This window comes from Oncorhynchus keta, chromosome 21 (assembly GCF_023373465.1).
Source record: "Oncorhynchus keta strain PuntledgeMale-10-30-2019 chromosome 21, Oket_V2, whole genome shotgun sequence".
Taxonomy (NCBI): Eukaryota; Metazoa; Chordata; class Actinopteri; order Salmoniformes; family Salmonidae; genus Oncorhynchus; species Oncorhynchus keta.
In genome coordinates, this window is record NC_068441.1 from 17,722,675 (window position 1) to 17,740,611 (window position 17,937).

Below are 17,937 nucleotides of genomic sequence, written 5' to 3' on the forward strand. Positions count from 1 at the left end.
CACACGGTGCAAGTTTTAAATGTGGTTGTTACATCAGCAGTTTTTCTCTTGTTTTGTCAGCCACTGACAGTCACTCAATTAGCCATGTCAACTAACAATTATTAGATTGGTAAGTTAGTCTCGCCAGTTATCTAAACTTATAGTTTTCATGTATAGTCTTATATGTATATGTATATATGTATAGTCTTATATGTTAGTCACTCTCACTAAGATATTGTTAACATGGCATCAGTCATGACAAAATGTGTAGAATTGCATGAAATGTTTTAGAAAATTGCAAAAATGTTCCCCTCCTAATGGCAAAATATATAGAACTGCAGAAATGTTACTTTAAATCTGCCCCCCCAACATGTGTAACATGTGTAGAACTGCTGGAAATTAACTTAGAAAACTACATTTTTCTCTCCGCCGTCAAAACGGGGGCCACTAAAATATTTGGGGGGGGGGGGGAGGGGGGATTAACCAGGCTAGAGCTGACCCTGAAGACACCCACATGCTGTAGATTTGGGTTTGTGTTCTGGAGGTGGGATGGGTTTGTGTTGTGGAGGTAGGATGGGTTTGTGTTGTGGAGGTGGGATGGGTTTGTGTTGTGGAGGTGGGATGGGTTTGTGTTCTGGAGGTGGGATGGGTTTATGTTGTGGAGGTGGGATGGGTTTGTGTTCTGGAGGTGGGATGGGTTTGTGTTCTGGAGGTGGGATGGGTTTGTGTTGTGGAGGTAGGATGGGTTTGTGTTGTGGAGGTGGGATGGGTTTGTGTTCTGGAGGTGGGATGGGTTTGTGTTCTGAGGATGGGTTTGTGTTCTGGATGGGTTTGTGTTCTGGAGGTGGGATGGGTTTGTGTTGTGGAGGTAGGATGGGTTTGTGTTCTGGAGGTGGGATGGGTTTGTGTTCTGGAGGTGGGATGGGTTTGTGTTGTGGAGGTAGGATGGGTTTGTGTTGTGGAGGTAGGATGGGTTTGTGTTGTGGAGGTGGGATGGGTTTGTGTTTGTGTTGAGGTAGGATGGGTTTGTGTTCTGGAGGTGGGATGGGTTTGTGTTGTGGAGGTGGGATGGGTTTGTGTTCTGGAGGTGGGATGGGTTTGTGTTGTGGAGGATGGGATGGGTTTGTGTTGGGTTTGGAGGTAGGATGGGTTTGTGTTGTGGAGGTAGGATGGGTTTGTGTTGTGGAGGTGGGATGGGTTTGTGTTGTGGAGGTTATGGGTTTGGTTTTGTTGGAGGTAGGATGGGTTTGTGTTGTGGAGGTAGGATGGGTTTGTGTTGTGGAGGTAGGATGGGTTTGTGTTGTGGAGGTGGGATGGGTTTGTGTTCTGGAGGTGGGATGGGTTTGTGTTGTGGGAGATGGGTTTGTGTTGGGATGGGTTTGTGTTGTGGAGGTGGGATGGGTTTGTGTTCTGGAGGTGGGATGGGTTTGTGTTGTGGGATGAGGTGTGGAGGTAGATGGGTTTGTGTTGTGGAGGTGGGATGGGTTTTGAGGTGGGATGGGTTTGTGTTGTGGAGGTGGGATGGGTTTGTGTTGTGGAGGTGGTGTTGTGGAGATGGGTTTGTGTTGTGGAGGTGGGATGGGTTTGTGTTGTGGAGGTGGGATGGGTTTGTGTTGTGGAGGTGGGATGGGTTTGTGTTGTGGAGGTGGGATGGGTTTGTGTTGTGGAGGTGGGATGGGTTTGTGTTGTGGAGGTGGGATGGGTTTGTGTTGTGGAGGTGGGATGGGTTTGTGTTGTGGAGGTGGTGATGGGTTTGTGTTGTGGAGGTGGGATGGGTTTGTGTTGTGGAGGTAGGATGGGTTTGTGTTCTGGAGGTGGGATGGGTGGGGAGGTGGGGGTTTGTGTTCTGGAGGTGGGATGGGTTTGTGTTCTGGAGGTGGGATGGGTTTTGTGTTCTGGAGGTAGGATGGGTTTGTGTTGTGGAGGTGGATGGTTTGGGGATGGGATGGGTTTGTGTTCTGGAGGTGGGATGGGTTTGTGTTGTGGAGGGTTTGGGATGGGTTTGTGTTGTGGAGGTGGGATGGATGGGTTTGTGTTGTGGAGGTGGGATGGGTTTGTGTTGGAGGTGGGATGGGTTTGTGTTGTGGAGGTGGGATGGGTTTGTGTTCTGGAGGTGGGATGGGTTTGTGTTGTGGAGGTGGGATGGGTTTGTGTTCTGGAGGTGGGATGGGTTTGTGTTGTGGAGGTGGGATGGGTTTGTGTTGTGGAGGTGGGATGGGTTTGTGTTGTGGAGGTTTGGATGGGTTTGTGTTCTGGAGGTGGGATGGGTTTGTGTTGTGGAGGTGGGATGGGTTTGTGTTGTGGAGGTAGGATGGGTTTGTGTTGTGGAGGTGGGATGGGTTTGTGTTGTGGGATGGGTTTGTGTTGGATGGGTTTGTGTTGTGGATGGGTTTGTGTTGTGGAGGTGGGATGGGTTTGTGTTCTGGAGGTGGGATGGGTTTGTGTTGTGGGAGGTGGGATGGGTTTGTGTTGTGGAGGTGGGATGGGTTTGTGTTGTGGAGGTGGGATGGGTTTGTGTTCTGGAGGTGGGATGGGTTTGTGGGATGGGTTTGTGTTCTGGAGGTGGGATGGGTTTGTGTTGTGGAGGTGGGATGGGTTTGTGTTGTGTGGAGGTGGATGGGTTTGTGTTGTGGAGGTGGGATGGGTTTGTGTTCTGGAGGTGGGATGGGTTTGTGTTCTGGAGGTGGGATGGGTTTGTGTTGTGGAGGTGGGATGGGTTTGTGTTGTGGAGGTGGGATGGGTTTGTGTTCTGGAGGTGGGATGGGTTTGTGTTCTGGAGGTGGGATGGGTTTGTGTTGTGGAGGTGGGATGGGTTTGTGTTGTGGAGGTGGGATGGGTTTGTGTTGTGGAGGTGGGATGGGTTTGTGTTGTGGAGGTGGGATGGGTTTGTGTTCTGGAGGTGGGATGGGTTTGTGTTCTGGAGGTGGGATGGGTTTGTGTTGTGGAGGTGGGATGGGTTTGTGTTCTGGAGGTGGGATGGGTTTGTGTTGTGGAGGTGGGATGGGTTTGTGTTGTGGAGGTGGGATGGGTTTGTGTTGTGGAGGTGGGATGGGTTTGTGTTGTGGAGGTGGGATGGGTTTGTGTTGTGGAGGTGGGATGGGTTTGTGTTGTGGAGGTGGGATGGGTTTGTGTTGTGGAGGTGGGATGGGTTTGTGTTCTGGAGGTGGGATGGGTTTGTGTTCTGGAGGTGGGATGGGTTTGTGTTGTGGAGGTGGGATGGGATTTTGTGTTGTGGAGGTGGGATGGGTTTGTGTTGTGGAGGTGGGATGGGTTTGTGTTGTGGAGGTGGGATGGGTTTGTGTTCTGGAGGTGGGATGGGTTTGTGTTGTGGAGGTGGGATGGGTTTGTGTTGTGGAGGTGGGATGGGTTTGTGTTCTGGAGGTGGGATGGGTTTGTGTTGTGGAGGTAGGATGGGTTTGTGTTGTGGAGGTGGGATGGGTTTGTGTTGTGGAGGTGGGATGGGTTTGTGTTCTGGAGGTGGGATGGGTTTGTGTTCTGGAGGTGGGATGGGTTTGTGTTGTGGAGGTGGGATGGGTTTGTGTTGTGGAGGTGGGATGGGTTTGTGTTGTGGAGGTGGGATGGGTTTGTGTTGTGGAGGTGGGATGGGTTTGTGTTCTGGAGGTGGGATGGGTTTGTGTTCTGGAGGTGGGATGGGTTTGTGTTCTGGAGGTGGGATGGGTTTGTGTTCTGGAGGTGGGATGGGTTTGTGTTCTGGAGGTGGGATGGGTTTGTGTTGTGGAGGTGGGATGGGTTTGTGTTCTGGAGGTGGGATGGGTTTGTGTTGTGGAGGTGGGATGGGTTTGTGTTGTGGAGGTGGGATGGGTTTGTGTTGTGGAGGTGGGATGGGTTTGTGTTCTGGAGGTGGGATGGGTTTGTGTTCTGGAGGTGGGATGGGTTTGTGTTCTGGAGGTGGGATGGGGTTAAAACACATTCTACCTTAAGAATCCAAATATGTAGAGGTCAGGATTTCTGCAGTTTGCTTATAGCTAAAATCCTGATCTGTTCCACACATCTTCATCAGTCCTTCCTGATGCCTTGAGAAGAACAGCAGACTGATTGAGCAGGTGTAGCAAGACCATGTTGAGAAAGAGAATATATAAGACATCAACTAGCTTTAAGTTATCTGATAAAGACAATTACTGAGTGAGTGCGTGAGTGAGTGAGTGAGTGAGTAAGTGAGAGAGAGTGTGTGTGTGTGTGTGTGTGTGTGTGTGTGTGTGTGTGTGTGTGTGTGTGTGTGTGTGTGTGTGTGTGTGTGTGTGTGTGTGTGTGTGTGTGTGTGTTTGAACTACTCAGAGATGTAGTCTATCTGAATTTCACCCTGGACTGAATTTATCCATCACTGCTTGGATGTAGCTTTCAGGCCCTGTTGGAGAAGTTGTAACATGCAACACACAGCTTGAATGCCATCACATTTCTCCACAAGTGTCTGGAAGGATGCTGGCCATGGCACGTGCTGACAGAAAGTCCTTAAACTTGCTAACTAGCTGAGAACAGGAGGGAGACTTCTTTGGGGTCACTTACAAATAGTGTCTCCCACTCGTCATATGTGAAGCGATGACTTTGACGGAGCTCAGAAGGGAGAAAAGCAATGTCACAAAATCCAAATATGTTTGACACCTCATTCCGTCCTCTTTGACAGGCAGTGAAGGAGGAGTGTGGCTGGTGTTGCCCAGTCATGTGACCGGGGCATCAACTAGCTTTAAGACCGGTGGAAAGAGGGAATGAGGCAGAATGGGGATAGAGGGAGGAATACTACATAAACAAAATTAAAAATCTGTGACGCAGGTCACAACTCACACTCATAGGACCTATCTCCGTAGCAACTATCTCCCTGCTTCAACTCGCTATGGTTGAGAACATGTTTTTTTCCATCAGCTGCCTCAACGTTAATGTGCCTTTGAAAAGAGGAATGATGAATTCTGTCTGAGTGAGATATATTGAGCCCTCTCTAATGCTTTCTTTGTTCACAGAAATCTGAAACAGGAGCATCGTATGCTGCCGATCACGTCTCCATTGTTATGCCCAAGGAGCAGTCTGTTCTGTCTGTTGGGGATGGTCAGTGAGACAGAGTGGACCTTCGTGCCCTGAATCACTTGTGGCATAATGCTAAAGATGTCATCATTTTAAGCCATCTCTCAGCTGGACCTCTTGACCCTTTTGCCAATGTTGTTTTTCTCTCTCTCTCTCTCTCTCTCTCTCTCTCTCTCTCTCTCTCTCTCTCTCTCTCTCTCTCTCCCTCACTTTCTTTGTCTGTGTGTGTGCATGTGCGCGCGTATTGGCATGTTTGCATCCTTTTATAGTTTCTCCTTTGAAACGTAATTTCCTGTTCCCTTTTGTTCACTTGGATGAACAGGAATATGTACAGACAGTATGACACTTAACTCAGGGCTAATCTAATTAATGATACATGAATGCAGCTTAAGTCATAGTTCAGCAGGTTGAAATAAGAGTATATATAGGGCTTGACGGGTGGATGGATGGGTCAGTCGATGACTAATATTCTTGACCTCAAATGTAGCAGCTTTGACACAGAGAATCTGACTTTTAGCTGGTTTATTAGCAGTGATTTGTCATAGGGTTGTTAAAACAGAAAGACAGTGGCCAAAGAGCTGTGAAAGGTCCTGTCGTTAGAGCGGCCTAATCGGGACCCAGAGCTCCCCAGGTGAGCCTTCTGAGTGCAGTCGAATTAGGAAATCGTTACAGCCACTACTTGGGCCTCTAGGACAGCTGTCAGGGGGGGGGCATCTGTCTGTCAGTCTGTTCTTCCCAAAGACAGGGAGGGTTTTTAAGCTTTATGTTACTGATCCACAGTACCCTTGATTTCATGTGACTCAATTGCCAAAGGTTATTGCAACGTCTTGAGGTCTTGAGATGAAATGTGATACTGACAGTTGTGCTGAATGTTCTCTCTAAAACCTTCGGACACCTTGTAAATCAATCTTCAGACATAGACTTCCAGTTCCATGCAAAGTTGATCCATCTACCGGTACTGAGGACAATGGGAGTAGAGCTGTCCTTAGTTTGTTTCTCAAATTCCATTGTTTGATGGAATGAACAATAACGTGACATTGTGGCTCTGCTACTCATAAAGTCCAAAAGCGAAAAAGGATTGCACCAATACAGATTTGATTATTCAATCCAGAGAGAGTAACTGTCTGTGTGCAAGTGCGTGTGCCTGTGTGTGAGTGTGTGTGTGTCAGTGTTTGCTGGGTTGCAGGTTATAGAGGCTACAGGGGCTCTGATTGTAGTATACTGCCATCATAAAAGATGCATACAGGTGATTGCCTGCCTCAGGCTGTCACCATTACCTCCAAATGTCACCCAGCATAACCACCATCCCTAGAAACAAGTCTACACTTCATATTCCAGGAGAAAGGGGCAATTGGGCAAGGACACAATTGGTCAAGGATTACTGTCAATAGCCAATGAGCACTCAGTATGTGAGACCAAAACTATGATGGTGAAAAGGAAAGCTACAACAACACGAATTGTGTGGACTGAGGTGATGGAAGACATTCTTGTTGATCCAAGTGAACAAAATATTGGTGGAGCCATATAGAGAAAGCAGCTGCCTTTTCAATAGTAAACATGTTATATTACCTCGCTGTATTCCCTCTGTAGAATAGAAAGTCCATATTGTCCACATCTGTCCAACCATTTCCTGCTCCATGTTCTGCTCTTCTGTCACTTTTTGAATGTTTCTGCACATAATATGCACAACTAATAAAGTAGCTCACTGTTTACATGTCAGCATTTCTTTCCTACGACAACTGGGCCAACTTGGGAATCATTGTGTCATTTGAGCACCCAAGTCCTGGGGTTGAGGACGGACAGAATGAACGATTTGGGACAAGGAAATCAGTGAGCACGTCCAACTTGTTAAGGTTTTAGAAGTCGTGTAGTGTGTGCTCAGCATTGTTCAAATAACATTATTTCAGGGGGAGAGAACTAAAAATAGCTCAGGCTTGACATTACACATTACCTCACTGATAGTGTTACTATGACATTGCAGAACACATTCTGTTCGTGCTGGCACCATGTATAGATGGTAACAAAGTAATTAGCAAGGAGAAATTATCCAAACTTTGATGCCTGAGGTTAAACACAAACACATCCACCAATAGAACAGCTGAGTGGGAGTGAGAGGAACATTCTGTTGTGTAGGGGAAATAAAACCCTGTTGTGTAGGGGAAATAAAACCCTGTTGTGTAGGGGAAATAAAACCCTGTTGTGTAGGGGAAATAAAACCCTGTTGTGTAGGGGAAATAAAACCCTGTTGTGTAGGGGAAATAAAACCCTGTTGTGTAGGGGAAATAAAACCCTGTTGTGTAGGGGAAATAAAACCCTGTTGTGTAGGGGAAATACAACCCTGTTGTGTAAAATACAACCCTGTTGTGTAGGGGAAATACAACCCTGTTGTGTAGGGGAAATAAAAAATACAACCCTGTTGTGTAGGGGAAATAAAACCCTGTTGTGTAGGGGAAATAAAACCCTGTTGTGTAGGGGAAATAAAACCCTGTTGTGTAGGGGAAATAAAACCCTGTTGTGTAGGGGAAATAAAACCCTGTTGTGTAGGGGAAATAAAACCCTGTTGTGTAGGGGAAATAAAACCCTGTTGTGTAGGGGAAATACAACCCTGGGACCAACCAGCCAACCAGTGTGTGTTGACTGTTGACAAGTCACGATAGAGTCATTGGTTGACAGGTGCACTGTGCACACTTCCACGGGTGGCAAACAACGTGACAGAGTTGAGAGCAAGGAAAGTTGTAACAGATTCACAGATTTGCAGACCTAAGATTTCATCTCTCCCATACAGTACAGTATGACCGTCCATGGCATCAGCTCTCGTTGTATTCAGTGTTCGTGTAGGGTGGCTGGTGTCACTATCTCCCACCACTCCCATTATTATACATGCTGAGATATGACACACTTAGAAAGCCCTGGTTACTAACTGGTCGTCCCAGGGTTAGAGGGTTGTATTAGAGGGATAGGTGAGTGTTGTGTGTTTCCCCTGACTAATGTCCACTGATTCCAAAAATATCAGGACCTCTTGATGGAGTCCTGGGCAATTATATGCTCACAACATTTTCACCACACAGCTGCAGTGTTGCTTGTATTACAGACCTTGTGTTGTTGTGTACATGAACTGAAACATTATTTTCCCGGGAGATAGAAAATATTGAACACATCATGATTGTCAGAATGCTGTGACTCAGCAAGTTGCTTAACCAGTGTAATAAAATAATTTATGCCACTTAGCAGATGGTTTTATCCAACATAACTGACAGTATAGTGACTGCATACCTTTTCAGTATGTGTGTGTGATCCCTGTGGGAATTGAACCAACAACCTTGGTGTTGCCAGCTCCACACACTTACCAACTGACCCACACCCTTTTCAGATTTCTTTTAAACTATATGTGTTTAATGTACACATTTCATAATTCTTGCGGGTTTGTGCGAACATGTGTGTGTGTGTGTGTGTATCTTTGTGTGTCTGTGCATGCGCTTGCATGTGTATGTCTGTCACCATGGTTGAATATGACAAGATGTTTGTGATTCCTGTCAATTCAATATCCCATAATCCTTAGACTCTGTGCATCCGTTAGTGAGGCTCCAGTGTTGAGTCTGCTCCCCATGCACGCCTGAGCTGCTCCACTGCAACTGGCCTGAACACACACCTGACATGGGCTGTGACCTCTGCAGGATGAGCAATGACAGATTACATCTTGCAGAACCGGTCAAAAGGCATCTTCATCAGATCCCATATGCATATGCCTGCAGTATGTACACAACCACACACTGGCTGTTCATTTAGCTGCATATAGATATTGAACTATGTGTGTTGTACAGTAGCTGTAGAATACAGATTGGAAACTAATGCCGTGTTCTGACAAATAACTAAGGCAGGCATGAATCCCCCTCCCCCTTGAGGACATTACCGTTTTCTGAATCTGAATCTGACATGGCAGCAGCTCTTATGTCACCACATTTTAAATGTGCATAAGTACTTCAGAGTGGTTCCAGTCATATAGAATATGATATAATCTTTATGGCTCACCAAACGGATGATAGGTCATACTGTACTCTCCCACAAATCCGTAAGAGATCGGTGAACGTTGTACAGCCAAGGGTGTAGGAGCTGGGGGGGACAAGGGGGACATGTCACCCCTCCCCAATGTTAGAAGCAGGTAAAATCGTCCCCCCCAATAAAATGTTTTAACCTTTTCACATGTGCCAAAAAAATGGGTGTGATCATTCTAAAGTGGTCCCTGTTGCGTACGATCAAACCGGTGTGATTAGAGCGCTTGATTGGAATGCTTATTTACAACATCCATTTCGATTGATGCAACAATCAGCATTTGAGCTGGCCACACTTTTTTTTCACAGAAACATTTTGCACAAACACAGTCCTTACAAAGTTATGTTCAGACATTCACAAAAGTAGCTACAGCATAACACAATCATCCAAACTGTAAAATGTAGGCTACATTTGTCCTAGCGCTAACTGAGGAAAGATTGACATAACACAAGCGGTAATATTTTTATAACTTTTTGTTTTACGAGGCAAGTTAGTTAACAACAAATTCTTATTTACAATGATGGCCTAGGAACAGTGGGTTAATTACCTTGTTCAGGGTCAGAACAACAGATGTTTTACCTTGTCAGCTCAAGGATTCAATCTAGCCATCTTTCGGTTACTGGCCCAATGCTCTAACCACTAGGCTACCTGCCTCCCAAACTCTAGGCTAATGGACCTACAATATATATTTTCTAATAGCAATTACTATGTATAATCAATCACATCATGAGTGAGCTCACCATTGATTCAAATAATTGAGTAAAACACTTTCCAGAAATTGAAAGTAATCTGACGATGGGTAGTTTGTGTGCGCCAGAATGTTTATTTTTTTTCCGCATCAACCAAAGATAATAAGAGGAGACAAGATGAGTTTGGTCTATAGTCTGCATGTTGAATGGGGTGTGTCGTCTACGATCATCCACTTCCCTTATTTCACTTCCAGAAGTTCACCGAAAAGATCAGTGAACCATTCCTTCACCTCATTATAACATCTTTGGTCTGACAGATTACGTGACACCCAGAATGCATTGTATAATGTCAACAAACATGGCACCACACATAGCTGACAAATAGCTTAGCTCATTATCATCAGTACAACCTTCAAAAAAGTATTTTACACATTATAGGTGTCTATTACAATAGATGCAATAATCGGAATGCATTATTTGTCACAAGTACTTGAAAACATGTGAATAAAACTGTAAATACATTATGCACCATACATACATACATACATACATAGATGCCGTATGCGCCTACAGTAGAAACGATAACACGATATACAGAAAATCAGGAACTTGCTATCAAAGTAACGCACACATGTCCAAAGTTGTTATTTGTAAGGAAAACAAGGAAGGCAAAGCGAGCGCATGCAAGAAAATGTTTCAATTCTTGCAAGACTGCGCAAATATATGCATACTTGATCTGCACAAACATGAGTGAAGTGTGGTGGGCTCTCCTCAAAGTTTATCTGGCTCAGTAAAGCCTCAAATGTAAATTGTCTGCAGCGCTGAAATGGGCTACTTCTATGTGAATTAGAACACAATTCAAACTGTTGTTAGAATATACAACTTGTTAGAAAATAATTTGAAATTGACAAGTTGAAACATGGCCTATAGATCATTTGCAGGCGGCTCGTGTTAACTGTCCTGTTGCGTAATAATCACAACAGTGAGTGCATTCTGACATCACCTGCATAAAACAATTCACGCTGGGGCGACGGTTAGAGATATTTGGAAATCACATGTGAAAAGGTTAAATAAAAATAAATCTACGATACTTTTATTCTGAAAAACGTGTCGCCTCCTAATTCGTTGAGGGCTTTTATTTTGAAAATGCCACCGCTTCTGGAACGTGAGTCACTTCACTCGTCTCCACTGACTGCTTTGTTCTCTATTTTGGTTGTTATAAGCAGTGTGGCAGTGTGTGAGTGAGAGAAAAGCACTGTGCAGCACCATGCGCCATCATTACTAAAGCGATTTTAGCATGTAAATCTTGCTGGGGCAAACTCAACCAATGTCTTTAGATGCATGCCAGTGAAGCCACTACATAACACTAAACAATACATTAAATGCACTATAAAGGTGACAAACGGTGCCCACAAACTGTTAGGGCCTACATGAAGCTGTCCCAACAGTGGAGCTTTCCTGTCAGCAGCATGGAGGGAATCCTTACCACCGCTGCACCTGCCTATCAGTGGAGCCTCATCTGGCAGCAAAACATTCAACAGTTCATTCAGTCACATTTACTGCCTTTTTAACAACGATAGAAGATATGGCTGACTTGCTTAAATAAATATGGTTTCTTCTTACTCCTTGTGGATTTGTGTAACACGATAAGAACAGCATTCTTCTTCAATAATAACAAATGGTGACATGAGTTTTGAATTTTGAACCATACACAAGCATTATTACATTTATGTTCAGTAAATTCATAATGTTTGTTCTTACAGTATATCATTAACACTTATATCTAAGTATAAGCAAGTGCAAGCAAACGAGCTGCGACAAGGTAGGCCTATTCGTTCAGCATTTTCGAAATGGACACCGACAGAAATTCAGATAGATGTTAGTTCAGATACATTTCAAAATAAAAGAAAGCTGCACACTCTTGGAGCTCAGATGCAAATATGTAATACCAACGTTTCGACAGCCAAGGTGTCTTCATCAGGGTATAATCACAAACACTGCGGGATGACTCGTTTATATAGTGTCAAAAGACACAGGTGTCTGTAATCATGGCCAGGAGTGGCCTAATATCATTGGTTAATAATCAAATATTAAAATGTCATACAAAGAACAGCATACAAACAAATGGATAGCATACGATCATAGATTAATTTGACTATACAAGTTTACACACAATTACAATGGCAAAGTCACAATAATCACAAGAATGGCTTCAGATCAAAGTCTACGTTGAGACCGAAGGGCGCAAGGGTCTTTAAATTAAAGATCCAGGCAGCCTCTCGTTTTAACTATAAATGATCAAGGTCACCCCTCTCCTAGGGAGGGTGACATGTTCGATGCCAATATAACGCAGAGACGAAATCGAGTGGCCTGCCTCCAAGAAGTGGGCCGCAACTGGATAAGTAAAGTTTTTACAAATCAAATCAAATCAAATCAAATTTATTTATATAGCCCTTCGTACATCAGCTGATATCTCAAAGTGCTGTACAGAAACCCAGCCTAAAACCCCAAACAGCAAACAATGCAGGTGTAAAAGCACGGTGGCTAGGAAAAACTCCCTAGAAAGGCCAAAACCTAGGAAGAAACCTAGAGAGGAACCGGGCTATGTGGGGTGGCCAGTCCTCTTCTGGCTGTGCCGGGTAGAGATTATAACAGAACATGACCAAGATGTTCAAATGTTCATAAATGACCAGCATGGTCGAATAATAATAAGGCAGAACAGTTGAAACTGGAGCAGCAGCACAGTCAGGTGGACTGGGGACAGCAAGGAGCCTTCATGTCAGGTAGTCCTGGGGCAAGGGCTCAGGTCAGTTGAAACTGGAGCAGGAGCATGGCCAGGTGGACTGGGGACAGCAAGGAGTCCTCATGTCAGGTAGTCCTGGGACATGGTCCTAGGGCTCAGGTCCTCCGAGAGAGAGAAAGAAAGAGAGAAGGAGAGAATTAGAGAACGCACACTTAGATTCACACAGGACACCGAATAGGACAGGAGAAGTACTCAGATATAACAAACTGACCCTAGCCCCCGACACATAAACTACTGCAGCATAAATACTGGAGGCTGAGACAGGAGGGGTCAGGAGAGTTACACCTAATGGTGCTACGATGCTCTGAGATACGTACTTTTAATTTGCGCTTTGTTTTACCTACATAATTTTTACCACAAGGACAAGTTATAAGATAAATAACTGCCTTAGTGGAGCACGTAATAACACCTTTTATTGGGATCGATTTCCCTGTTTGTGGGTGTTTGAAGGATCTACATTTATAAGTGCCATTGCATTGAGCACAGCCATTACATTTGTAATTTCCATCCAGTAGGGGCGCAAATAGACGTTGTTCAGGAATATCTTGGGGTGGTAAATCAGAGTTTACCAATTGGTCTCTGAGATTTCTGCCCCGCGAGAATACGACCAAGGGAAGGTCCGAAAACACATTACCGAGACTATCATCGGATTTTAGGATGTGCCAATGTTTGTGAACAATTCCCTTAATTTGTTCAGAGCACTTTGAATAGCGGGTAGTTAGAACGCAAGAATGCGTCTTTTTGCGAGACTGACCTTGAAAAAGGTCATGTCTCGTTTCGTTTTGAATTCAATACCGCCCTCGTGTGGAATTCAAAACAAAACGAGACATGGAAATTACAAATGTAATGGCTGTGCTCAATGCAATGGCACTTATAAATTACAGACACCTGTGTCTTTTGACACTATATAAATGAGTCATCCCGCAGTGTTTGTGATTATACCCTGATGAAGACAGCTTGGCTGTCGAAACGTTGGTATTACATTTTTGCATCTGAGCTCCAAGAGTGTTCGGCTTTCTTTTATTTTCAAGTTTCTACTCCGCTAGCCAGCACCTCGTCTTAATAGGTGTGCGTTTCTTTTTCTTCTAGATAGTTCAGATACATTTAGCAAGATGTTGAGGCCTTAACTTTACTCATCTTTAATTCACGACACACACAGAGGGAGAGAGCGAGAGGGGGGCCTCAGCGGTTAGCCTATCTAAACCATTTATTATGTGGTCTAAAAAGGAAGGAAAATACAATCACTAAGATCCACTTTTAAAGACAATACACCAACACACGGAAAGCGCATTGCACAAACAAAACAACCCTCGCAACATGAAATGGAATTACATTGTTCTATTAATTTACTTTTTGTTTAACAAATATATTTGAATGGGAAAAGACTGTGATTGGCAATCATGGTTAAAGACCCAACCACATTATATAGTATCCCCTCCTCATGGAGAAAAGCAGATGAGCTAATTATATTATTTGTTGGTTGTGAAGGTCTTGACTTGTCTACATGCGGTGTCTAGCTGAGCCAGAACGTTTTATTTCCCCTGTTAAATCAGTTTAACAGCGTTGCCTAAATGTGATGCACAATTCTCATGTTTTGACCCTTTCAGATAAATGTTTTAAATCCTTAAACCTAGACTTAGACCACACACTATCTTTACCGAATTGCAGGCAGGGGAAGCAAAATAGTTTTTTTGGGTGAAGCTTGGAGTTAGACATTGCTTCCTTCCCAACCACTCATTGGAAGCCTAGTGGTTAGATAATTGGGCTAGTAACTGTAAAGGTTGCTGGATCAAATTCCTGAGCTGACAAGGTACAAATCTGGCATCCCCCAGCACCTCTCTGATTCAGAGGGGTTGGGTTAAATGTAGAAGACACATTTTGGTTGAAGGAATTCAGTTGTACAACTGACTAGGTATCCCCCTTTCAGTGTTGAATTTCCAACTTGTTTATGACTGAAGAGCACCAAGACATTTTATCTCTAATATCTCTTCATGTGACAAGGATTGAAAATGATTTGCCAGTAGATTTTCGATGTGGTTCATGATGATGACTGTTTATCTAGCTAGCTGGCTTGCTAGAGAAGATTTTGGAAGTGTGATGTTGACATGATCAGTCTAATCAAAGCTACGGGAGATATCACGTGATTTGATCTGTGGCCAATTATCTTGAGCCTTCTTGGATGGGCACTACTACTCTAAATCTATGGCAGCATCCAAGGGGGCTTGAACTGTCTAGCTCTCTGGTAGATTTTGTTGTGACTTGGTGTCCGCATGAGTGACAGAACCTTGATCCAGTCAAGGCACAACCAGAGAAGAAGGCTACACCTCCACCACAGAAAGTACTGCGCTAGGCTGAAACAGCTGCATTTTGTAGCTGCCCTACTCAAGGGAAGAGACCATGTTTGTATGCTGCTTTCTTAACTCAAGGATATTATAAAAACTGTTTGCTAAACTGATATGTGACAAATTAATGCCAGAATTACATGCTCTGCCCCACCTGCCCTGAACGATGGTTTGCCACTGGCTACAAAGTCATTTTAAAACGAACGTGAGCAACTACTAGCTTTCTCCTGGCTATTAGCTAATTAGCTTTACATTTACAGTTTAGTCATTTTTAACTGTCAGGTTTGCTCTAACTAGCTAGTTCTGTGTAGTTCTGGCTGTGTGAAAACCTAATAGTGAATGTTTGAAGCCAACCATACGTGCTAGCTACAGAATTAATTGCACTATCATTGTCTTAGTCTTCATCACAGTTAGCAATGGATGTGCCACCAGTCAAGAAGAGAGAAAAAAGAGGACATAACAATTATTTTTTTGAAGGAATGCAAAGGACTATAAGTATGGTTCTTGCACACCACCACTGGCAAACTAGTTGGCGAATTTGAGCGCTTTAGCTTAAAAGTCTTTAATATAATCACAGTGATTATGGGTCATGAAGGTGTGTTCCATGTAAGACTTTGTTTCATAATCATGGCCGGATGAGTGACAGTCATGGTCAGACAGAGAGGCAGAGAGAGAGAAAGAGAGGCCACAAACCAACATGTAAGATAGTGAGAAGTGCCTTTCCAAGCTAATAGAGTTCATATACTGGTGATCTGTTATAGTGTGGATCCATCTGAATTATCATATGATCTCTGAAAAGTATAGCAGCTTAAGTCCAGCGGGTGTATTGCATGTGGTCACTTCATGCAGGAGAGAAGCAGCAATGATTATATTTTATTTTTGATAATTGTGTAGAGTGGAGTTTGATTAATTCCAGTTTTACCTTTCATGCCTACTTTAAAAACATTTTTAAACACTTTTTAATTGTCTATGTAGGGCAGCAGGACTAACAACCTGACAGTGGAAGTGAGAAAAATACTAGGAAATGACTCATACAGTAGCAGAGAAAGAGTACAAAATGGTTAACTGAATATATCCACATTAACAGTTACAATGGTAATCAGCACAATATAAATCTCCATGGTCCTAAGACAGTTTGGACTGTACCAGAGTAGGTGCCCCACTGCAAGTCCCCCCTTAGTCTTGTACATTTGGCCATTTGTAAGTCAAGCTTTGTCTATCACTGGAAATTAGTATTTCAAAATAATTGTTCACCAACAACAACAAAAACGCGTAGCATAATGTTCCCCCCCAATGTCAGAGTTTCTCCTACGCCGCTATGTACAGTGTGTGTCAAACTGGCACTTACAGTAAACATCTCATCCTGTTTCCACTTGACGGGAGTCTAGAAATGTTCACACCCTGACCTTAGAGATCTTTTTGGGTGGGCATTCTATGTTTTGTGTTCTATGTTTTCTATTTCTTTGTGTTTGGCAGGGTATGGTTCTCAATCAGGGACAGCTGTCTATCGTTGTCTCTGATCGGGAACCATACTTAGGAACCCTTTTCCCACCTGTGTTTGTGGAAGGTTGACTCTGTTTAGAGCACTTTGCGTTTGAGCTTCAGAGTCAAGGCACCAATGAAATGTAACACTAGTACGTAGCACATTTATACTTCCTATATACAGCTCAAGATTTCAGGGAAAAATAACACTGGAAAGCATTTGTTAAGTCATTGAGTAATCTGATTGGAGATGCTGGTATGCATAGACTAATCAGATGTTAAATTCTGGGATGCACTGGACTGGATATTATTCTACCACCAATCTGAAAGAGCAAATCAAGATCCAGAGTCTTTGACTGAGCTGAACATAAAGAGCCTGAAACAATCAGCTTAATAACTGGGGCTGGCTGGGTAATGTGTCTAAAGAAGGAACCACACAGCCACAAGGATAACCAGCATAGTGCCTGCCTGTTAGTTGAGGTGATGCTCTGTGTTGTATTCTGCCCCAGGTTTTGTGATGCCTTTATGACAATGACAGACAGCAGACCAGGGGTAGCTTGTGTGGACACTGTTGAGGACAAAGGTTATGTCTGGGTGATTCTGGCTCATAACATCATGATAGGGAGTCAGAAGTACCCGAGCCTCTCTGTCCACTGTGCCCTTGCCTGACAGACCACCTTTCTCTCCCACCTCCCTTTCCTTCCTGGCCTGGCACATGGCAAGCGTCCCAGATTCCCAAATGCCAACGGATAGCTTAAGACGTGACAGTTGCCCTCTGCAACTTGAGTGTACGTCTATTACATTCCCAGAAGTGTTGAAAGAAAGTGACATTTGGAGTGTGGCCCCTATAAACCCCCTACCTCCTGTCCTTGTTCCTCATTACCTCATTTCCCCTGTCCCCCTGCCCTGCAATGGCAAAGACCCAACATGGGGCACTAGCCAAGCCAAATAACACACTGCACTTGACATTCATCATTTATTGATATGCCCTGCTTTAATTGCAGCTGGAGAGCCTCACATAGTGGATTAACCGTGGGGAAGGAAGGCCCTCCTGCCTCGGCCCCACACTCAGCACACTGGCCTCTGCTCAATGCTGGGGTTATACAACCCTGGTGACACGCAGCTGCCTGCCTAAAGCTTTGCTGGGGTTTTCTATAATTTCCCTCTCCACACGCTACTCCCTACTCACTACTCTCTACTTACTATTCACTACTCACTACTCACTACTCCCTACTTACTTCTCTGTACTTACTACTCCCTACTTACTATTCACTACTCCCTACTCCCTATTTACTACGCTCTACTTACTATTTACTACTCCCTACTTACTATTCACTACTCCCTACTCCCTACGCCCTACTTACTATTTACTACTCCCAACTTACTATTCACTACTCCCTACTCCCTATTTACTACTCCTTACTTACTATTCACTACTCCCTACTTACTATTCACTACTCCCTACTTATTATTCACTACTCCATACTCACTACTCCCTACTCATTACTTACTACTCCCTACTTACTATTCACTACTCCCTACTCCCTATTTACTACTC

The 17,937-nt window shown here is 44.0% G+C and overlaps 1 long non-coding RNA gene across 9 annotated transcripts; it reads left to right on the forward strand.

Moving 5' to 3' along the window:
• Positions 1–466: 466 nt before the first annotated feature.
• LOC127910299 (uncharacterized) lies at positions 467–3,442 on the forward strand. 9 transcript variants are annotated; one of them, XR_008074202.1, is made up of 4 exons: positions 467–547; positions 995–1,042; positions 1,240–1,287; positions 3,385–3,442. It is a non-coding gene; the product is annotated as an uncharacterized LOC127910299 (long non-coding RNA). The 9 variants fall into 9 exon arrangements; XR_008074205.1 differs by lacking the exon at positions 3,385–3,442 and adding an exon at positions 2,286–2,309; XR_008074203.1 differs by lacking the exon at positions 467–547 and adding an exon at positions 683–715.
• The last annotated feature ends 14,495 nt before the right edge of the window (positions 3,443–17,937 follow it).